The sequence below is a fragment of the Triticum dicoccoides genome, chromosome 7A (assembly GCF_002162155.2).
Source record: "Triticum dicoccoides isolate Atlit2015 ecotype Zavitan chromosome 7A, WEW_v2.0, whole genome shotgun sequence".
Lineage (NCBI taxonomy): Eukaryota > Viridiplantae > Streptophyta > Magnoliopsida > Poales > Poaceae > Triticum > Triticum dicoccoides.
Window position 1 is genome coordinate 318,211,528 of NC_041392.1, and position 11,292 is coordinate 318,222,819.

The 11,292-nt window shown below is 43.6% G+C and overlaps 2 long non-coding RNA genes across 3 annotated transcripts in view; both read left to right on the forward strand.

Moving 5' to 3' along the window:
• The window catches only part of LOC119331782, a 5,324-nt gene extending 2,348 nt beyond the window's left edge, over positions 1-2,976 (forward strand). The window contains exon 3 of one of the 2 annotated variants that reach the window (XR_005160646.1): positions 2,919-2,976. This is a non-coding gene — a long non-coding RNA (uncharacterized LOC119331782). Of the gene's footprint in view, positions 1-1,652; positions 1,710-2,918 lie in introns of those variants that run through there. The other variant, XR_005160647.1, reaches the window with a different exon arrangement.
• Positions 2,977-8,648: 5,672 nt separating this feature from the next.
• LOC119334236 lies at positions 8,649-10,269 on the forward strand. Its single transcript, XR_005161253.1, has 3 exons — positions 8,649-8,892; positions 8,967-9,331; positions 10,166-10,269. It is a non-coding gene; the product is annotated as an uncharacterized LOC119334236 (long non-coding RNA).
• Positions 10,270-11,292: the final 1,023 nt, after the last annotated feature.

Sequence of the window (11,292 nt, forward strand, 5' to 3'; positions counted from 1 at the left end):
CGGCCGCCGCCGCCGCCGTCCTCGCCGGGTCCGGCCGGCCCCGCCGTCCTCCTCCTCCTCCCCAAGTCCGGCTCCTTCCTCTCCGGCCAAGACGAACTCCGGCGAGCAGCTACGTCGAACCTCGAACCGCGTGCAAATCCAGATCTGATTTTGAACGGTTGACTTTTTCTTCCCCAAACCCTAATTTTTATGCCTACTTTGACCGCCCGTAACTTTGCATCCGTAGCTCCGATTTGGACATATAGTATATCAAAATGTTTGTCTCGACGAGTACATCATTTCATTCCATTGCATCTTTTTCATTTGAGTTCATATTGATGCCCAAAATGCTGTTAGAAGGAGGCTTCGTGAGTTAATTGCCAGATCTGCTAGTTCATCGTAGACTTTTGTCATTTTTGCCATTATTATTGTGTGCATGCTATGCCTGTGAGTCCTTCATATGTTTTGTTAAGCATTTTGTCTTCTTTCCAGAGGTGCAACCCATGCATTTTTAAGATGTGTATGGTGACTTGTGCAAGCTTGCAAAGAGAGGCACCCGGGAAATCTGTTTTTAGGGACTTAGTTGTTTTCATAAGTCTGGGATATTTTAGTTCATGATGCCATATGTTCAGCTTGTTTCCTAGTGATCCGTGCCTCTTTTGAGGATGATCAGCAAAGGAGTTTTGTTAATCATGTTATGCTCTATCCATCCATATCTTTGTTTGCAATTATGGAGCACCCTAGCTTGAGCCAATCGAGCTCTACTTTTGATTCGTGGTGAATCTGGGCAGATCGTCAACTCGTTTGCGATTTTGCCGGCGTTGTTGTAGTTGATCCGTGCATGCTATGTCATTGTTCTTGCCATGTCTAGCTTGTATTTTGTGCCTTCTTAATGGATGTATGCTAGTATTGCCATGACTTGCACCGTGGTGAGTGCATCGAGCTCGTTTACATGCCTTCGTGAGTCATATTTTAGCATGTCTCAGTTTTCACTAAGTCTGAAAACTGATTACGTTTTTGCTATGTTCGTGTGCCCGTTAGTATATTTTGTGAACCCTTTTGGCCCCAGGTCACTTTGGGTCTTTTGTTAAACTTGTTGAGTAGCTCCATGCCATGTTCTTACTTGTCTTAATCAGGTCATGTATCATGTTGTTTTGCTGCTCCGAAGAGGGCTTCGTGATCTGAAATTTCAGACAAGTGTTAATTTCACTAAGTCTGGAATCTGTTTTGCATTTGTGTTTTTGCCATGCTTGTTTGAAGCTCATAATGAATGAATTGGCCATGGCTCAGTGCTAGTATTTTGTTAAGCATCTTGTGTACATCCCTGTCATGTATTTTGTTGTTATGTTTGGTGGCTGTAGCATGTTCATTTCGTTGCATCTAGATGCCTACTTGCTGTAAATCGCAGACCGATGTCATTCTTAAAACGCTTGCCATTTCCAAACCGTAACTCCGATTTTGATGATCTTTATATCGTTTCAAGCGATTTCATCCCCTCTATCCAGTGGCACACTTGGTTTTCCAAGTTGGGGCCAGGCTCATGCATTTCCTGTCATATCTTGTATTTTGCATCCCGCATCGCATCCCGCATAGCATATCATCATTTCATCTTATTGCTTGGTCTTGCACGTGGTTGATTGTATCCTTGTTGCTTGTTTGTCTTGTTTGGGTAGAGCCGGGAGACGAATTCACTTCCGAGGAGCCCGTTGAGTTTGCTTGTGAGGATCCAGTCAACTCTGATAACTGTGCAGGCAAGATGATCATACCCTCGAAATCACTACTATCTTTGCTATGCTAGTTTGCTCGCTCTTGCTATGCCAATGCTATGATGCCTACCTTTTGCTTGTCAGCCTCCCAATTGCCATGTTGAACATCTAACCCACCTTGTCCTAGCAAACCGTTGATTGGCTATGTTACCGCTTTGCTCAGCCCCTCTTTTAGCGTTGCTAGTTGCAGGTGAAGATTGGAGGTCGTTTCTTGTTGGAACATCTTTTATTTACTTGTTGGGATATCATTATATTGCTATGTTATCTTGATGCATCTATATACTTGGTAAAGGGTGGAAGGCTCGGCCTCTCGCCTAGTGTTTTGTTCCACTCTTGCCGTCCTAGTTTCCGTCATATCGGTGTTATGTTCCCGGATTTTTGCGTTCCTTACGCGGTTGTGTTATAATGGGAACCCCTTGATATTTCGCCTTGATTAAAGCTTGTCCAGCAATGCCCAACCTTGGTTTTACCATTCGCCACCTAGCCTTTTCTTTCCCTTGGGTTCTGCAGCTCTGAGTGTTGGTCCACCTGTCAGCTGCCGGTGGCCACCAGGGGCAACTCTGGGCTGGCCTACCCGTACCTAAGACAATTTGAGTGTGCCCTGAGAAAGAGATATGTGCAGCTCCTATCGGGATTTGTCGGCACATTCGGGCGGTGTTGCTGGTCTTGTTTTAACCTGTCGAAGTGTCTTGAGTTACCGAGATACCGAGTCTGATCGGAACGTCTTGGGAGGAGGTCTATTCCTTCGTTGACCGTGAGAGTTTGTCATGGGCTAAGTTGGGACTCCCCTGCAGGGATTGAACTTTCGAAAGCCGTGCCCGCGGTTATGGGCAGATGGGAATTTGTTAATGTCCGATTGTAGATAACTTGAACCTTAAATTAATTAAAATGAATCAACTGAGTGTGTTGCCGTGATGGCCTCTTCTCGGCGGAGTACGGGAAGTGGACACGGTGTTGGAGTTATGCTTGCGCAGGTTGTTCTTATAGCTTCCCGCTCGTGCTTTGCCTCCTCTTCTCGCTCTCTTTTGCGGATAAGTTAGCCACCACATATGCTAGTCGCTTGCTGCAGCTCCACATATATTTGCCTTATCCATTCCTATAAGCTTAAATAGTCTTGATCGCGAGGGTGCGAGATTGCTGAGTCCCTATGGCTCACAGATACTATAACTCCAGATGCAGGTCCAGGTGATTCCGCTCCAGGTGACGAGTACGAGCTCAAGTGGGAGTTCGACGAGGACTCTCAGCGTTATTATGTTTCCTTTCCCGATGATCAATAGTGGTGCCTAGTTGGGGTTCGATTAAAATCCTTGTCGCATGTTGGGTTTTCTTCTATTTTGGCGCCATAGTCGGGCCATGAGTGTTTGTATGATGGATGTTATTTATGTACTCTGATGTGACGTGGCGAGTGTAAGCCAACTATGTATCTCCCCCTTTTATCATATATTACATGGGATGTTGTAATGATTGCCTAACTTGCGACATTGCTTTCAATGCGGTTATGTCTCTAAGTCGTGCCTCGACACGTGGGAGCTATAGCCGCATCGAGGGTGTTATACCTATCAAGTTATATTTTTTATCACTTTCAAATTCAGATTTGACCAGATTCAAACTTCAACTTTGTTAGGACATAACTTTCAATCTATGACTCTGTTTGATTTGATTCCTTTTGGAAATTGAAGCCCTAGATCCCTACTATCCTCTAGAACCATGACCACATGATTTTTGTACAACTAAAATGTCTTTGTCCAGAAAGCTTCATTTGGTTCTTTTGAGTTCATGAGTCTTTTACTTGTTTTTTTGAGTGATTTCTTATGTGTGATTATATATGTTGATTATATAGACTTTCTCGGAGTGGCGAATAGTTTTATGAAGTTTACGAAAGCGTTGTTATCTTCACCAACTAATACCAGGCAAGTTCACTTTGACCATGTTTTTCATACCTATGTTTTATTATTTGCATGTAGTAGCACCCTTTCAACAATCCCATCGTTAGTGTTATTGAATCCTCGTAGTTGAGTAGTATGCATGAGGTAGGAACCCATCTCCCTGTTACCAAGCCCGGGACATATATAGTTTTAATGCTACGCTATCGTGGACGGGGTATGGTATGAGTGCACGAGAGTGGTGTGAGAATGGAGGACTCTATGTCAATGACGATAACTCCATGATGGCATCTGCAAGGGCTGCATCTTCAAGGACTCCAAGACTTCATGATTTCGAGACTCGAGACAAGAATTCAATACACACTACTGGGTGAAGGATGGTTGACGGGCACCCTGGAGCAACCAGTGGATGGCTGGGATGCATGGAGAAGCGCCATGACATCTTGCGGAAAGCTTCACCCAGACTCAAAGAGATGGAAGAATACTTCATGCCCGGAAGCTTACCTATGCAACCGCAAGTCACTATGGGCTCTGGCTTGGTTGACCTTAGTGGTGACTCTGGCTGGGACGGTGCTAGCAGATGTAGAACAACGTTAGGATTGGATGAGCACCGGAGAGTGGTCAGGGGAACTCTTCGGAAGACCATGTTTCGGTTGTCTTGTTCTCAAACACCGTGAAGTGCGAGAACGAAAAAAGAGGGATCGAATCTTGCGGTTAAAGTGTACAAACCTATGCAGAGGGTTAAAACCTAATCGATTAGTCGTGTCCCCGGTTACGGACAACTTGAGCCTCTGGACTTGGATCTATCTCGGGAATCTCAACACCGAACTGTTAATTTAATTGTGGGCAACATTATGATGATATGGGCTATGAGACATCAGTTGGCGGAACCATGTCATGATAGAAAACGCTTAGTATAGACTCCTTATATTACTTTGTTGTAGGGAAAATAAAACCAGCTTTTATGCAAAACAAAACTCAGACACAGAGCCACAAAGCCATATTGCATATAGTATAGTTTTATCATCTGTTTTTCTTACAGTGATCTTTTTGGTACATTCAATGTACTGACCTACATGGCTGCAACGTATCATGTTGCAGGATTATTTATACGATGAGTGAGTTTCGTTGTTGGCTTATGGTCTACACTCAACTTGCCGCTGGTGTTGATGGGACTCCACACCCTTCTGTTTGTTTCCGCTGCGACATATGAGGTATATATCAATTTTACGTTATTTATACACGTGATTGCACTTTGATATATACATAGATGTACTGTGTGTGCCAGCATACTGATTCAGGGATGGCACGGATACACAGAGGCTTGACCATCTGAGGTCGGGTCGCTGCAGATATGGTATGAGAGCACATGTTGACTGTAGGACGTGACCCTAAAAATTGGAAAGCCCCTAGGACATGATATCTATAAAACTTTGTTTTAAAAAATCTTCCTTCTCATCTTTTTTGATATTACCACAAATTCCCTTTTACCTCAAATAGTTAGAATATACCCCTTTCCCTTTTGACCACATGGAGGATCAACTGAATCCGCTCCAAGGAGGACAAGATTTTGGATAACTGATGGCCTCATCAGAGTAAAGAAGATTTCACCATGCGTTGGAAGAATTGCAGCTGCAACAAAAGAAGACTCTGAAGACTTGAAGAATTGGAAAACTCCAAAGATTTATTTGACCCTTAGAAGACCAAAACCCCTGTTATATACTTACGTTAGATGCGGCGATTTGTGAGCTGTTATTTGTTTGATGTTTTTCCGACAGCCACAAAAGAAAACTTGTTTCTTCAAAACTATTGTTTGTATTGTGTGTATCTCCCTCCACTTCTCTCCTATCTCATCCCAAAACCTTTGGATCCAATAGATGGTGAATGAAGAAGGACTAGTATTCTCTGGAACGATGACTCAACGGGAGGTAGAACTATGGATTCAAAATATGGAGGATCACTTCAGGAACAACTTGATTGGAAGCAAGTATGAGTTTCAATACACTCTTCGGTACTTTACAAAAAGTGCTGCAACCTGGTGGAAAATGCATCAAGCCATACAAGTATGCAACAGAGCAAGAACTTGGGAGGAATTCAAGAAGACTCTGTTAAGATCCCGTCTCATTCGGAAGCACTGTGATAACCCGATGAAGAAACCTTGTGCCTGCAAGATTTGCGGAGAAATAGGACACACCAATGAAGAACACAAGGATGGATGCCCTCATTGTGACGGAAATCACCCAACTGAAGAATGCCCAACTGGGCAGGTTACTTGTTTCTTGTGTGAAGGAACTACGCACTACCCTGCTCAATGTCAAATTTACCCCAAGGTACAAGAAATTACCAAGCAGCGGAAGGAAGCCATGAAAGAAGCCCCCAGGGAAAGTTTAGAAGAACCCGTGATGGAGGAAGTTATTGAAGACCCTGATGGTGAAGGCCCAAACAAAATTTTCACCCAAGTTTGCTATTCATGTGGAGGACATTTTTCAGAGTATTGCACGAAGGAAAGCCAAGAGTATCTCGGAGACTTCTCGATAGCAGAAGTGAAGTTTGACCCTCAGGAAATAGAAGCTCTGATCATTGCGGAGAAATTCAGGAAGAGAAAACAAAGGCATCCCCTGAACAACCCAATTTCTGAATAGAAGGACCTGAGTAATGTCACTTATTACAGGTGCAAGGATTTAGGTCATTACGCTAATAAATGTCCAGAGAAGAAGCCTAGAACCCAAAGAGCAGACACCATCCCCGAGAAGCCCAAAGACTTATCGAAAATTATTTGTTTTTGTTGCAAGGAAGCAGAACATTATGCTAGTAAATGCCCCGACAAGATGAAAGTTGGAGCTGAGTAGTTGAGATTTTGGTATTCATAATAAGTGTAGTAGGAAGCACATTTATTTTTCATGAGGATATGGAGTTGAATTTATGTAATGAGAGTTTCAGTGATTGTAATGAAATCATGAATCAATAAATTTAATGTGTTATGATTTCATACGTCATATTATATGAGTTTTTACTCCATGAACAAAGATGTTGACCATTTTCGAGGATATGAGAAATATGGTCCATGGAAGAATTTGTGCATTTCAATGGTGGTAGTCCCTTGTAAGAACACCCGGCCAATGGAAAAGGAAATATGTCCCACATATTTGGAGTTTGGACAAAAAAGTTGGAGTTTTTCTTTTGATACGATGGTTATTAAGAAACAGAGTACTATTGGATTTAAAGGAGGTGTAATATGGAACAAGAGTTACTCCAAGGATGAGTTAAACTTGTACAAGTGTTGAAGTGGGCCATAACCCACAGACCTAGGATTTGAAAAGGAACAGACGTAACCTTGATGAAGGAAGAAATTCGGAAGAATCGGTGATTCAATCAACATACGTTTACTAGGAGGATACACAAAAACATGAGAGTCGTGAAGAACGATAGATGTTTTGTTCAGGTTGTAGAAATAATGGAATTACCCGAACCCAGTTCGAGGACAAGAGAAATTCTGCAATGCCTGTGAGAATGACCGAGTGTTAGAAATGCGAGATTCGCTAAACCTTATACAGGGTAATGATTCGGGTGCGGAATGGATTGATCACCATATCGACTTACTTGTATCATTCGCTCTTGCTATTTGGAATGGTAAATCTGAGCGACTTACCCATCATGGAGAGACAACGATATCAAACCTTGTTTAAACCTTAGAATGGCATGTTAAGAAACCCTGGTACCAGGCAGTTGTTGCCAATCGTAGGTTATACGGTGAGATTTAGCCTAGACCCATTTTCTGTAGGAAAACCATTAATGGTTGACCACCAAGAGGTTCCGATAGTTGTTTAGCATTGGCGACAGACCGGTCAGCTAAGAAGACCCAGTCTTGGAAGAACCTTACCATGATGAAAGGACACAAGATTTTGAGGAAAAGAGATTATGCCCTTACCGGAAGGACACCAGCGAAGGAGTTATTCTAGGGAATATGAGAAGACCAACACCGTCAACCCAAAGGAATGAGTACATGAGTTTTGTCGGAACCATAACCATGCTTTTAAGTGTAGTAGCACCCCATACCTCTCCGGACAATGGATTTGCCAGAAGACCCCCAAACCCTAACCTTTCCTGCTAGCCTCTTCGAATCTTGAAGACGAGATTCATTTTAAGTGTGGTAGGTTTGTAACATCCCAAAATTCTAAATTTTGGAATGTTATATTAAATAAATAACTTTGATTTTTTGTTTGATTGTGAGTGATTGATTGTGTGAAATTGAGTGAAATTTGAAACCTTTTGAAAGTTGAATGAGAGGTAATGAAATGACTTTCCCAAACTTTCACTTTGCATTCTGATCTCCATGAATTCAAATTCTTTTTAAATGCAAAACCATAGTGAAGATGACATGACTTCTTCCATTTAAAATGAAAAGGGTTTTTGAAAATATTTGAAGTTTCATTTGCAAATGATTCAAATCAGAAACTTTATGCAGGTCAATGAGTTTCATGAGAAAAGATAAGATGACTTCTTCAAAACTTGCAGAAAGAGAGTTGGAAGTATCCAATAATCATTTTGGAGTTATTTGAATTTTTAGTCAAATTATTTTTCTCCTAACAATAAATAGACGGAAATAAGGGTAAAATGATTCCCTTCGATGGAAAATTCGGATAAAATAATTTAAAAATAAGTTGGTATTTAAAAATGATTTTTCATTGGGTTTTATTCACAACAACAGCACTGTTTGACTTTTGTGAATTTTTGTGGATTTAATTTAAACTTGGAAAATAGTTCACATTGTGGGAAATCTTTCTCTGAAAATTTTGATATATTATATGGCTACATAATATTTTGTATTTACTTATGATTCTTTTTGTCAAGTATGTGCTTTATTTAAAAAAAGAGGGGGCCGAAGCCACCGAGGCCCAACTCCCTCCCTCTCTCTCCGCGGCCCAGCAGCACCTTAGGCCCATGGCCTCCCCCTCTCGCATCGAAGCGCTAAGCACTCGGTCAACCGCTCCTCTTGCTCGTTCCCTGCCGCTGACTCACGGGCCGCACATGTCATCCCCATCCTTTGTAATTTTCTTTCGTGTTCATCATGGGAACAATATCCCGATGCAAATCCTCTCGATTCGATCCGTTCGTTTCGCCTCATGCAAGACCGACTCCATATAAATACCCCCTCCTCCTCATCCGATTTTCGCAAAAATTGGAAGGTTTCGATCTTGTTTCACCCCGATCCAATCTCGCCGGAGTTCCCCGTCGCCTGAAGGATGTTTCCGCTGCCACCGAAGGTTACTTGAGCCCTCTTTCTCTTATGTTTCTCCGTGCCTCTCTACTACACACCTACCTGACTCCTCCTTCGCAGACGCGTGCGAGAACAACTCCCCGACGCCTTTCGAATCTCACCGGAATTCGCCTCGCTCCAGCCGCTCGCCTTCGTCACCACCGCAAGAACTCGACACCACAGACACTACCATCGCCATCGGCGAGACGCGCCGGACCCCGTCGTCTTCCTCTCCAACCCCGAAGACCACCAACATGAGCGCCACGACCACCACCCAAAGTCGCAGCACCGTTGACGGCCGAGTCGCTCGAGCTCTGAGCTCCGTCCCACGGGCCCCTGCCCGACCCCGTTGCCCAGCGCCGCCCGACGCCACGCCGGAGACGCCGCCCCACCCTGCCTTCGTCTGCCTCGCCGGAGTCGCCGCCTGAGATGACGGCCATGCTTATGTAAGCGCCACCACCTCCCATGTGTCCTCCCCTCTTCTTTCATGTTTTGTTTGTTTGTTCGGTTCAACCAGTGAACGGTTTTTAGTTAGACAGAACGGTTATTACTTTACCGTCGTCAGATCCAAAATCTATGGTCTAGATTAGATCTGTTTTTGTTTTTGGGCCAAAGCATTTTCTTCTAATTAGCGGTCATTCGCTAGATTTGCTCCAGAGAACAGTTTCTATCCATTAGTATTGCGACACGTGTCCAGGGACTCAATTGCAGATAGAAGTTTCATAGATTAGTCCCTGGATTTTTCAGAACAACCCCTGAACTTCAAAACCCTCCAACCTTTTATCCGTAACTCCGATTTAGGTGTTTCTTTTTGCAGAATACTCCTTGTGACATATACTTTCCAACAAAAAGTGGATTTTGGAGAGTGAGCAAATCAAATTTATTCAACTTCAAATCTAGTTCAAACCTTCGTTCGATCGTAACTTTTGAACCGGAGCTTAGTTTTTTTATGAAACCAATGCCAAATTGTTCATCATGATTCCATCTATATAGTGATCCTATCAAGTTATATTTTTATCACTTTCAAATTCAGATGTGACCGATTCAAACTTCAACTTTGTTAGGACATAACTTTTAATCTATGACTCTGTTTGATTTGATTCCTTTTAGAAATTGAAGCCCTAGATCCCTACTATCCTCTAGAACCATGACCACATGATTTTTGTACAATTAAAATGTCTTTGTCCAGAAAGCTTCATTTGGTTCTTTTGAGTTCATGAGTCTTTTACTTGTTTTTTTGAGTGATTGCTTATGTGTGATTATATATGTTGATTATATAGACTTTCTCAGAATGGCGAATAGTTTTATGAAGTTTATGAAAGCGTTGTTATCTTCACCAACTAATACCAGGCAAGTTCACTTTGACCATGTTTTTCATACCTATGTTTTATTATTTGCATGTAGTAGCACTGAGGGAGTCCTGGATTAGGGGGTGTTCGGGTAGCCGCACTATACCTTCAGCCGGACTCCAGGACTATGAAGATACAAGATTGAAGACTTCGTTTCGTGTCCGGATGGGACTTTCCTTGGCGTGGAAGGCAAGCTTGGCGATGCGGATATTCAAGATCTCCTACTATTGTAACCGACTTTGTGTAACCCTAACCCTCTCCGGTGTCTATATAAACCGGAGGGTTTTAGTCCGTAGGACAACTTCATCATACAACAATCATACCATAGGCTAGCTTCTAGGGTTTAGCCTCCTTGATCTCGTGGTAGATCTACTCTTGTACTACCCATATCATCAATATTAATCAAGAAGGACGTAGGGTTTTACCTCCATCAAGAGAGCCCGAACCTGGGTAAAACATCGTGTTCCTTGCCTCCTGTTACCATCCGGCCTAGACGCACAGTTCGGGACCCCCTACCCGAGATTCGCCGGTTTTGACACCGACATTGGTGCTTTCATTGAGAGTTCCTCTGTGTCGTCGCTTTTAGGCCCAATGGCTCCTTCGATCATCAACAACGATGCAGTCCAGGGTGAGACTTTTCTCCCCGGACAGATCTTCGTCTTTGGCGGCTTCGCACTGCGGGCCAATTCGCTTGGCCACCTTGAGCAGATCGAAAGCTACGCCCCTGGCCATCAGGTCAGGTTTGGAAGCCTAAACTACACGGCTGACATCCGCGGGGACTTGATCTTTGACAGATTCGAGCCACAGCCAAGCGCGCCGCACTGTCTCGATGGGCATGATATAGCTCTGCCGCTGAACAGTGCCTTGGAGGCCGCACACGCATCGGTTCCGACCATTGATTCGGAGCCTACGACACCGATCGAGGATCAACGGTTGGACGCTGCCTCAGGGGCTGCGATCTTAGAGGTGATCGAGCCGAACTCCAGCCCTGCACTCCGCATGGCCCGTGACTCCGAGGAGCCGGATTCCTCTCCGAACTCCGAGCCCCCCGTGCCCCT